Source organism: Vipera ursinii, assembly GCF_947247035.1.
Source record: "Vipera ursinii genome assembly, chromosome: 3".
Lineage (NCBI taxonomy): Eukaryota > Metazoa > Chordata > Lepidosauria > Squamata > Viperidae > Vipera > Vipera ursinii.
The window spans coordinates 178,524,403-178,537,146 of record NC_139516.1 but is presented as its reverse complement, the minus strand read 5'-3'; positions in this window follow the sequence as shown (position 1 = coordinate 178,537,146).

The window sequence follows — 12,744 nt, the reverse complement described above, 5'->3', positions numbered from 1 at the left end:
GTTTATAGATGGAAATCAAATATACTACATAAAACCAAGCTTTAAAAATCAGGAATAAGAAAATGTTTCATTTGAAGCAAACTTCTTTGGGTTACAGTTCATTCTGAATAAATCCATATATTTTATGATATTGTTCAGTATTTCATTAAACTCTTTGAATCTTTTTTCTTTCTAACTTCCTACTGATATTTCTCAGTATTGAATTAAAAGGGAACAAGTTAAAGCAGGCCCAAATATATATATATATTGCATTCTTTCTCACATTCTCATTGAATAATTGGTTCTCTGCCATACATAACCTGAGGACAAGAAAAATATTCTTGATATTTTTATCAAGAGATGAAGGACTAGGTTACTTTTTGCAATAATAGTGTATAAGATCCAACACTATTTGTCCAAACTGATATGGACCAATACTATATTTGAAGTCCATGAGCATCCACAAAGGGGGGGGTCAAAAAGTCAGGATATTAGGCACAAACATAAAATTGAGTCATCCCCTTTTCCATGTGGCTTACACATACAATACATTAAAAAAGGGGAATCATTCAGCTATGATATCTGACCTCTTTAATTATTTTTGCCCCTCCCCTTAATAGAAACCTCTGTTAGACTTCGTATCACTTCATACACAGAATATTGTTCTCCTGATCTACCCATTCCTTGCTTGAATAGAGATTCCTTTTTATGGCTTTTTTTTTTGCTTGCTGGAACTTTGGAATTTTTCATACTTTTAGTTCCAAGTTGTTTCCCTGCAATAGGAACAGGGAAAAAATAAAATGGCTAAATATGTGTTCATCTCTTTGCAACTTCATAACAGGATCTGCTAATGGTTAAGCTATGATTACAATTCACGAAAATTAAGCAACATTAAAATGATTATAACATGTTAGGGCGTTTGGAAATGGCTGATTCTCACAGAATCTTACGAAGCAGATTCTTGTTATATCTTAAATACTGTAATCAGTTTAAATAAAATTAAATCCTAAAACTGATTTCCAGTGAGTTGAACCATTCATTGTTCTTCTGTAACAAACCTCTGGATTGCACTGAAAATTCAATCATGCAATGGAATAAATGGCATTCATCTTGATTATTATTGAAGTACAAACTTTCTTCGAGAGAATCTACTGTTTTACTATACTTCAAACCCTTTCACACACTTTCTCTTGAAAATGAAGCATCAAAGAATTCACAGATGTTTAACAGACATTGAAGTTTCTTAGCATAGTCCTTTCTGTTTAACATCATACCAAGATCTTGAGGAAGGAGAGTCACAATTATGTTTCTGAGTATGCCAGTAATGATAAATGCTGGCTGAGTTTGTGAAAAGAGGGAAGTCTCAAACCAAAACTGACCCAAATTGTCTTATCTACTTCAGCAAAGAAGTGTCAGTCATTCTGTGACCCAGAATATGATAAATCAAACATGTCACACTTATTTTAAATTAGACTATGTGAAGCCATGATTAGACTATGTGAAGCCAAGCTTTAATTATGAACCAAGTAAAGCATCTGTTCAAAGGTGCTTCATAAAGCAATACAGCTACTGCTTTTGAAAGAATGAAACAAAACTTCTTTATTACTTTGTTTAATGATGCTCCTGTTTAGAAACTTCTGTCTTCCAACTGTTGCTATCCCAGAGGAAACTGTTAGAGGAGTTCATAGTATCTTACTGATTTAAATCATGACACTGCAGCATCCTGAAGCATCACATTGAGCAAATGGCAGTTACTTCATTCTGATATAATATTTTGTAAAAGTATGTTGGATTTGATAGATATAATTTCTTGCTTGTGAAGCTTGTGAAGCTCATTCAGTGACTAGTAGATATGAAGATTTTCAGTATGCATGATAGTTATGTTTCAAAAAAAACATTGTCTATAATTGAAAATATTATGTTGACCCTTATTTTTACATAGTCTTCCTTAACTTGGTCACCTCTGGGTATATACATAAATTGATTATGCTGGATGGGAATTCTCAACAAATTTAGAGTGCATCAGGTCCAAGAAAACTACTTTAAAATATAATTGAGGATGGACCACTTGTGTCCAAGGAATTCTATAGAACAATTTATATTCTCAAATTTATATTGCTTTTAAAAAAGCTCCAAACCCTGTTTTTCCAGGGACAATGTAGTTATACTTGAGATCTTTAATCATATTACTCATAGTGATGTAATGAAAGCCATAAATTGCCAGCTATAAACTATGTACAGACAAGTAGGCATTTATGACATCATTATAATAAATTAACAGCACCAAATCAACCAGTTGGGAAAAAAAGGAATGGAAGACAGAGCTTCTGTTTTTGTAGCTTCTAGATTCATGTACAGTCATTTTTATTTATGAATATTAAACTACATTACATGTCTAACCATATTTCTTGGCAATAAATTCAATTATTTTACTTAAATTAATTTTAACATCTCCAAGAAAAAAATTGAGTACTAAATTTGAGGTTTAGTTATGGAAAAATATTTTAGCAGGTTAAGAGTAATAATATCATTTTCATACTTTGTATGATTATGCCAGTTGAGAGTTTACATTTTTGAAAGAAATTTAAAACATTTATTGAACATGAAATATTTTATTCAGTGTTAAAAATGAGCTATTAAAAGAGTTTGTTTACAAACCTGTTTTAAAGCAGCATGGGATATTTTTTTTCCTAAAATATCTATGGAATTTCTCAATCATCCAGGTCACAGTTGTCCCAAAGATGCATTTCAAAAGGCAACTGGACTTCCTTGATTTTTTTTTCTCTTGAAAATGTTTTATTACTCATCCAAGAAGAACCAAAGACGTTTCTCGGATGAGAAGTGAAATATTTTCAAGGAAAAAAACCAAGAAAGTCCAGTTGTTTTTTGAAATGCACCTTTGGACAACCATGACCTGGATGATTGTGAATCTCGATAGATATTTTTGTAATGTAACTATTTGTTTACTTTAATGTTAAGCTTCCAGATAAGCAATTAATAAATCTCTGGCATTATTTGTAAAATAAGAGAGATAAAAGGTACAATTCAGATATCAGTTCATGGGTAAACTGCTATAAAGACCAGAAGTATTCCATTAATTATTTAATTGCCTCAAGAAAATATGGTATATGTTTCCAGAATTAGAGCAAAACATATATTTCATCCCCTACCCCTCCATCTCCTTTTAGCAATGCATTTGAAACAAGCCAATGGGTTAATATATTGACTTGTGCCACAGCAGTTAATCACTATTTCTACTGGTAAAAAAAAAATTCTTGATTTGTTTGCTGGGTTATTAGAAAGATGTCACAACTTAAGCAAAAGTCTTCTTCATTATCAATTTAACAACTCAAGAGATTATTCCCCAAACTCCATTTTTTTCTGATACTGTATATTGCTTCATTACATTGTGCTCTGAAGACAGTACAATTTATAAATCTCTGCAGTGTAATTCAAACTAATGGTCAGTTTGTCACAGTCATCTTGGCAAAGATTTTAGAGGAATTAATTAACCCTGATCATTGTGAAAACAATATATTAATTTTCAAGGTAAGAATGGGTGTGTCAAAAACAATTCTTGTCAGATAAACCTTGTTTCAAGAGTATAATTTAATTATTGTTGAACTTTAAATGGGAAGACCTTGGTTGAAATTCACTTTTGATTATGGAATTTACTGGATAATTTTTGACCAAATCATTCTTTACCAACACAATCTCCTTCAGAGGTTTTTCTTTTGGAATTGATGAACAGTTTGAAAAAAATCATGGGACTCTTTTGTACCGGATAACTGCAGTAAGATTATTGTATGCACAAAGATGGAAATATTCAGCACTATCCACAATGGAAAAATGATTGGTGAAGATGGAATTTGCTGAGATGGTTCAATTGACTTCTTTGATCAGAGAAAGGACAATATCTAAGTTTATTGCTGACTTAAAGGCCCTTATAGACTTTTTGCATGCACAGAAAAAATGAACTTGTGATTTATGATTTTGATGATTAGGCAGGATACATTATAAAAAAGGAGAATTATGTTGCAACCATAGAGCAAGAGACAAATTTATAAGTGTACATATAACTGCTGGTAAAGAAGATTGAAAACTATTTCTTTGTATCTTTTTTCTTTCTTTTCTTTCTTTTTACTTTTTTTCTTTTCCTGAACTTTTAGCTTTCTCTTTGATTTCTTCCTTTTTCTTTTCTTTTTTTACTTTATATTAATTTGCATTATTTTATCTTATTTTTTAAAAAAATTCTTTAATAAAAATAATATATATTAGACAATATATATGATTTTTTTATTAAAGACCTTTAAAAAAGACAACTGTTGTTCTACAGTATGATGTAAACAAAAATTGCATTTGCCTTATATATACATATAAAGCAAATGCAATTTTTGCTTACATCATAGAACAACACTTGTCTAACCACAAGGAGTAATAAAAACTCCCTTTTTACAACCCTGTAGTCCTTTAATTCTAAGTAATATTTCCATTTTATTCTGTGCTGGTAAGACTCTGCACCAGTATTGCATCAAGTTCTGCAATTCTGAGAAAAAAATCAAGGATGGTGGAAAGGTACAGAAATGACACATACATCAAGGTAATTCAAGCTTATTTAGACCAAAATATTGAAATAAACAGAATTACTGTAACCCTGAGATTAAATCACAAAGAAAGTAATTAATATCAATTTTATAGTACCTGAAAGGATATCACCTTTGTTACCAAAATTACTCCAAAACACCCCTCCAACACTGACAGGAAAGTCACTAGAATGTAAACTAAGAGTAAACACTGATGATATTCCTAGTTTGGGTAATGAACATCTGCAAGAAAACAACCAAGCTCAGAGAGAACAAATGAGAACAAAGCTCATTTCAACCCTGAACTATAATTATTCTCCTTTATTAATAAAGTCTATGTTACAAGAAGGACATTCATACTAAGCATACTAAGCAAAATTCAACATCTTGATCATAGAATCACTTTCTCCATATATCTGTTGAATCCCTATTTTATTTTCTGAACCTTTTCTCAGGGTACAACTCCCTCAGAAATGAAGCATTTGCAGCAAGCAAGAAGTCCCTTCAAGGTTGCAATCAACTGGCTAATAAATCCCCCAAAATGCTAATTTAGCCACCATGTTGCTTGACTAGTCTATTTGTTGCTTCAAATAGACTAAAAACAATCTAAGTCACTTCAATTAAAGTATGTTATACTGTATGTTGTGACCGAGAAACATCTTTGTGGCAGCACTGCTCTATGGAATAGAATCCCCCAGTGATCAATATGGCTCCTTCATACTTCTCCTATTGACTTGACACTGAAACACTGGCTTGAGTAGGGTGGTTGCTGACACATTGTTTGTTAGATATGTCTTCTAGACCAAGATAATCTGCATTCTTCATTTTACTGTTTCTTTTTCTTTTTAAATGTCAGTCCAAAGTCAGTGGAAGTCAGGTGGCCTCTAAAGTGTCCAAATAAATAAGATTTTAAACAGTCATTCACTTCTTCCATCCCACCTACCCCTCTTCTTTTTCTCCTCTCCCACTTTCTTTGGAGAGATGTTTGTTGGTTGTATTTACTTAGGTTAAATCACACTGGTATCAATAGCAGTTACTTGTGAATAGGCATATATATATATATATATATATATATATATATATATATATATATATATATATATATATATATATATATATATATATATATATATATATATATAAACCTATTCAATAGGCATTGATCACTTTAAAGAAGGTATTTTAAAATTGTATTGTTTTACTCAAACTAATTGAAATAAATATTTCCATAATTGTCCTTAAGAAATTTTGTTTTTTTTCTTAACAAATTACTGCAGAATTAAAGAGTCCTATCACATATGTTTTTCAAGGGTTTTGTTCATATTTAAGAAATAACAATGGAAAACATTTAGAATTATAAACAGTTGAATTTTAAAATGGTTTTTTTCTCATCCAGCTCCTGTGCAGCCCATAAAAATTGATTCCCAAGCCAACCAGGACTAACATGTTGCTTAAAGATGCCGAGTGGCAACAAGTTTCCTTAATATTACAGTTTAATTACTTAGCACTCCTGCCAAGTTCTTCCCCCCTCCTTTCTGTCAGTTTACACACAATAAAGTGAGGATATATATATAAAGAGACAGAGAAAGAGAGAATGGTTTGTGAAATGCAGCTACTATCTGTTCTATATATATATATTTAGTAAACTTGTGCCAAAAAGAAATTCATACAGAGCCTGAAAGTCTGTATGAAATCATTTATTACTCCTGCTAAAATATGTTCTGGAGAAAAATTAAGTTCTGAACTTTCACTAATCTGTAATATGGCTCTCTACAAGTACAAGTTTATTGTTCATGGGCCAGCACTAAAAATGTGATTAATACTAATTCATAAAATATGCTTTGATCATAATTATTACATCTTTGAATGTACCATAATTATTTCTTTAGGGAAATAAGCAAGTAAGGCTGGCTGTTGGCGGATTTGGAGATGCAGACAATTTCATAGTTAGAATGGCATGACTTTGCATGTGTGAACACCAAAGGCCTTCAATCTTCAATCGTTCAAATCAAGCATTCCAGTTCTACACCACTGATGAAATTCAGAGCACCAAAGGGTTACAGCTCAAAAGCCTGGTTTCAATCCACCATTGTAAAGGAGGAAAAAAGGGATAAAAACTAAAGCTGATGAGATCAGCCTTTTAAATGCTTTTATGTACAGTATAACATAAAATATTCTAACTATTGTGGTTTTAAAAGTATAACTTCAATGTGTCTGCCTCTGCTTTGAAAGTAACATAGGAGCTTATTGCAACTCTGGCGGGTACAGACAAAATGCTAACACAGCAGCAAAAGATGGAAAATAAAAATACATTTTCCATCTTGCTTCCTTGAAAATATGTTCCATTAATTTCAGTAATGCTTTATCGTAGCATATAAAGGGATATATATAAAGGGATGAGCTCAATCCTGCAGTAGAGATTAGTGGTTAGTGAACTGGAAGATAAGACTTTATGGAAACTTTTCTGTAGTAGTAGGTTCCTGGACTCTCTGCCACCATACAAACACTTCAGAAATCCTGGCAAACATTCTTACAGCATAGTTAGGGAGCAAAGAACTATGCTGGCACAGTGACTAAAACAGGATGTATTGGTGAGAAATTAAGAGGGGAAAATGCTTTATCTACATGAGGGCTGTTCACTGGAGGGGGAGGGTTCAAAAAGTCAAGATGGGGGCATCATTCATGTAAACTGAAGCTTTGCTCCTTTAATATCTTCGTGCATGTGACACATGTAAAAATAGCATATATGATCAATCACATGGCTGTAGCTGCCATCTTTACTTTTTCTCCCCTGCCTATGGATACCCCTGGCCACATTCTGCACCTGTATAATTAAAAGCCAGACCAATCCCAAGCCACAACTTTATATTAACTTTCAGATTCAGTAAAAAAAACATTTCCCTTTCATTGAAGTCAAGGAAATAGGTTATGGATTCAATCTCCTCATGTGAATATGTACACATAAAACTACTAAGAGCCACTTTAGATAGTGAGATGGGCAGCATAAATAAAGAAATGAATGAATAAAACTCTCAGGTTGTAAGGGGAAAGTACATTTTTCTTTACAAAGAATGCACTTTACAGAAAATTGTTCAGAACACATATGACAACCAGATTGTGATGCTTACCCTGATGCCAGTTTGGACGATGAGGAGGGAGGTGAGGAGGAGCATCGGGAAGTTGTTGAGGTCTCCAAGCTAGGAGTGGAGAGGCCAGGCACAGTGGACAGGTGGCTAGAGGGGTGAAGAAGGAAAAGGAGAGTAGCAGCTGCAGTGGAGAGCTCAGAGGTCCCACTGAAAGCATAGGGTGGAGATGGTATGTAGCTGTGACTAGCAATGGGAATAAGGAGGAATGGTCTCCTCCACCTGACCTGTGGACATGCAGGTTTGAGAGGAAACAGACACAACAGAGGCCAGCAAGGCTACTCATGAGGTGGCAGCTTTGCTCCTCCTGATGAGCTGCACCAGCTAAGTGCCTATTTCATTGGATGAGTAGAGTTTGGGGGTTGTTGAAAACAACCGCTCATTCTCTTGCCGTATGCCTGCTCCTCCCTCATGCTCTTTGATTTCTTCACTTTGGATTGTGCTTCAATTAACCATGAGTTTGGACCTTGAATTTGTTCATGGGATTATGGACTTTTGCTTTGGACTTCAGACTGGACTTGAACTGTGGATAATTTGGACTTTGCATTTGCCTTTGCCCTTGGGCTTGGTAGCCTTGTACCTTGGTGGAGCAATGTTGGACTTCCTAGGACTTTGCAAGTGGGTATGAGCAGGTTCTTGGGCATTCACATTAGGAATTTAAAACCATTGTTCATGTTGTGCATGTGGACTGAAACAGGACGCAGAGCAACAACTGTTAGTCTAAAATCTCACAAGGATCCTGGACTCCAGATATGAAAACAGAACATTCATTACAGCAAAACTGGAAAGTCAAGACTGCATATGTTATGTACCTAAAGAAGGGATCTGATGATGCTATGTTTTTTCCCAATTTGTGAACATCGCATTCCAAGAGCTCCTAGCAGTTTTAGATCAAAAAGACAGTTTTTAAGAAAATAAAGCATAAAGTTGCTGTAAAAATACAGGTAATAAGAAATGTTTCATTTATTGTATTTTTTAAGATAAACAGTGTTATTCTTTAGATAAGCAGTGTTATTCTTTTTTTAGATAAACATGGATTATTAGATGCTTGGGATGATAGAAGTTATCTTTTACAAATATAAGTTTAAATGTAAATACAGCAGAATGGAATCACTAAGGTTGCACTGTCTGTTGAACAGTTTCAGTGCCATTGGTAAATAGGTTTATGAATCAGATTCTTTAGAACTCTCTAACAAGCCTGGACATAAGGTTTCATATATGATAAATATGCAGTCCTTATATATAGCACATTTATCTGAGCTTGGAATTGGCCTGTTCTTATTTTCAGGTCTGGCACCTTCCCTTGCTTTTCCAGATTTGCACTGCATGAATGATTTGATTATATGATAAAATTCTATTCATAAAGATATACATTATATTCAGTGGCATAGCGTGGGGGGTGCAGGGGGGGCCGGCCGCACTGGGCGCAACATCTGGGGGGGCGCGCTCGCACTGAGCTGCTCAGGGAGCCCCAAGGGCTGCACAGAATTGGCTTGGCTCCGCTCTCGAGCTGCTCTTTCTTGCAAAGCGAAATGAGTCCGGCAGGTGAGATGGGCGGCCACATAAACTGAATAATATAAATAGAAGCGGCCAACTCTCCGCCCAGGCTCAGGTCAACCGCAAGCGCCCCACAGGCGCCCTGGCAGGTTTGGCCGAGCGAAGACGGACCCGCTGGCCGGCCGGCCTAGCTTCGTGCGCATGCGTGGCTTTATTTAGCGGGGCTCACGTGCGAGCTTGAATGCAGCGGCTCTTGCAGGTCGGAGCCCCGCCCAGCCGCCCTCGAGAGGGACCCGGAAGCATCTCGCATGCACGCGACTCTTCTTGGAAAGTCTACGCCGCTGCGGGGCACGTCTTTTCAGCAGTGCCGTGACGTCACCGCCCGCCCGCCCCTCTATTTCCGCTTCCGGTTGCCTTGCCCCGGGTGCTGACAACCCACGCTACGCCACTGATTATATTGGAGAAAAATAAGTGCATATAAGAATCTCCTTTCCAGTCTCCACCTTCACTTTCATTTAGGAATTAGTACTTCCTCTGAATGCTTTCCACAATATGACTTATTAGCAGCCCCTTTTCAGTACAATTAACCTGCAACTCAATGACTAGAACCTAACCTTGCATTTGAAAATATGTAACACCACAACATTTAATGGGACAGATTTCTGAGTATTAATTACAGAATTTGCTATGGCATTCATTAATCATTTAAACCCACAAATAAGATAAAACTGTTTTTTGGAGAAGCCTATACAACTTGGTTTTATCATTTACCACAGGTGATCACATGAAATTGTGATTATTCTTTAGAACAGGAATTCCTTGAGAATGAATGGTTCATGCACGGTGGTAGATGTGTATTCTGAAGTTTTAACGTATGTCGCATATAGCCCATTAATATCAGAAATAATATGTATGTATGTATGTATGTATGTATGTATGCATGTATGTTGGAGGGTCTCTTGGTCATGCATCTGTTTATTTTTCACAATCACCATTCTCTTTTCTGGCTCACATGGAAAATAGTTTCAGTCTAAATGAGTGCTAAAACCTAAAAGTCAAATGAAGATATTCTGATTTATTATTTTGAAAATAACAGAAAGTTTTGCAACCTTGCAGATCCTGGAAATGATGGGAAAAGAGATGAGGAGAAACAAACCTTTCTTAACCAAGAATCTCTCAAGGCTTGGGCCTTTGCAAGCGCTTTGAAATGCTAATACAACATGAAGCTTGTTTTTTTATCCAAACTTTTGTAACAAAAATTCTAGTCAATTATGTTGTCCAGATTGCCCTTAAAATATGTTCATTTTTTTAAAAAGGGAAAACTAGCACAAAGCCATTGAATCTACATTCATTTTTACTTATAGAAAAAATTCATGCAAGATTAAGGAATGGTAATGAAAATGGTATTGTTTAACTTTACTCCTGTTTTGAGAAAAGTCAGATCAGTGCTGAAGATTTGCAGGGTTGCACAGAAAATAATTTGAAATAATTAACACTGCCTGACTTTACTTGTTCTATTTCCAGTCCTTAAACCCAAGGAGCCAGACTTTATAATCTGTTTGCTGAAGCGACTAAGTATAATGTTGGTATCATTTTAATTACCATAAACAAAATCATCAACTGCAAAAGAATTTAGAAGAAACGTCTGGTTGTGACAATAGCATGTATTAATGTCTTTTCATTTTGCAGGGGTGGTCTCACACCAAAGGCACACGCCACGCTTAGTTTATTTATTTAGCTAGCTAACTAGCTAGACAGATAGACATATATCTGTATTACCCAAGTGCAATCATCTCCTTCTCTGAATTTAACTATGATCAAAAACAAATTTTAGATTGAGAACTCCTAATTATTTTCAATCATTGTTTTCAACAGTAAAGCTGTTTCTGCTCAAATCTGCTATGGTTCTGCCATTCCTTCTGGCACCAAAGACAAACTTTAGCCACCCAAGAAGCAAATAGATGTACCTTTAATTCTTAATATGCCTAAGACTCTTGATGTGTATACAGTAGGGTGCTCAGATTTAGGCTTTTTTCCCCTGATCCCTATAAACCTTAAATCTTTTTATCTACTTCATTCATTCTGATTTTTTTTGAACAGATTAGGCAGTAATTTGGTACTTAGCAGGAGGTGTAAAAATGAGGGTTTCTGTTAAATAAATTATTTTTCCAATGCATGATAAAAGAAATTGTGACTTGCTAAGGCACCAATAAGGAACGTCTGCAACACTAAAGAAAAACAATATACTGCTATGTTTAACCCAATTTTTACTTTTCATAAAAAAAATCTCATTGAGGAGAGTTGGAATAGTTCAGAGTCACACATCACACTAATCCATAAAGTACTTGTGGACTGATCTGCACTGCCAGGTTGCCCCTTTGTGAGCCTGGGTCACCAAGTACTTCTGGAGGGCAGGAGCGGATCATGTCATCTTGGTCTTTCCCCAGCCACTATGAACAAACATTCCACCAATGTTTTCCTGCTCCACATCAAATGTAGTGTTTGTTGTGATTCAGGGTCAGCCTGTGGGTTCGGCAGTTGGGTCGGACGATTCAGAGGAGGAGGAGGGGGGTGTTGGAGAGGTTGCTGAGGGTGTTGGAGAGCTTGTTGATGAGAGCCCTCCCACCTGGTTACGACGCAGACCCAGCTGTGTGAGCCTGACAGCGTGGATGAAGATGACCCACAGCTGGCCCTGTTCAAGGACGCCCGATGCAGGAGGCAGTCAATCAGGAGTAAATAGAGGAAGGCAATGGGGCACCTCGGAAGGAGGCAGAGAGAAGCCAGGCCCTGAACTGTTTAAAAGGGGAATGCGTGGGAGGGCTGGTTTGCTGAAGGCAACCGTTTGAATAGCTCCTGTTTCATGGTTCGTGTCTTGTTTTTGCTCTGTTTGCTTTTGTGTCCATAAATTTGGCAGGCTTAGTTCCAGCCTCTTGCCTTCTTGTAAAAGGGGTTGTCCCTGCCTTATCTGCAGGGCCGGTAGTAGGCTGGTACAGAACAGTGTTTTCTCATTCTTGCTGGGTCAAGATGTGCCACCCTCTTTGCTTACTAGGCTTTATTTCCTGTTAGTAAAGGAAGGACACTGAACTGAAAAGTGAACTGAACACTCCACTCTAGAGCCATTTTCCCAGAGTTTAATATATTTGTGATGACTAAAGGGAACAGGTAGAATATGAAAATAACTTTTTTTTAACCTGTCCTATATAAAAAGATACATCTTTAGAAGGGACACTTATTGGAAATTGCTGAAAATTCTTACTTATTGTTGTTCAGAGGAAAATAGACCCCAGATCTGTGCAATGTTAGCTAAAGCTAAAAATTATTTGGAACAGCTTTGGATCATGAGCAAAGCAATTATCAACCATGAGTTTGTCCATGGGTAACTGCCCTCCAGAAACCAATAATGGAACTGATCTACCTGGTCTCCAAAGGGCAGGGCCAGTCTATGAACCTCTGGGCAGTGGCACAGCAGCACTGAACTACCCACAAATTTGCCAAATTTCAATCCCATGGGAGTTATGTGTTCTGGATTTTGGATGCATTCT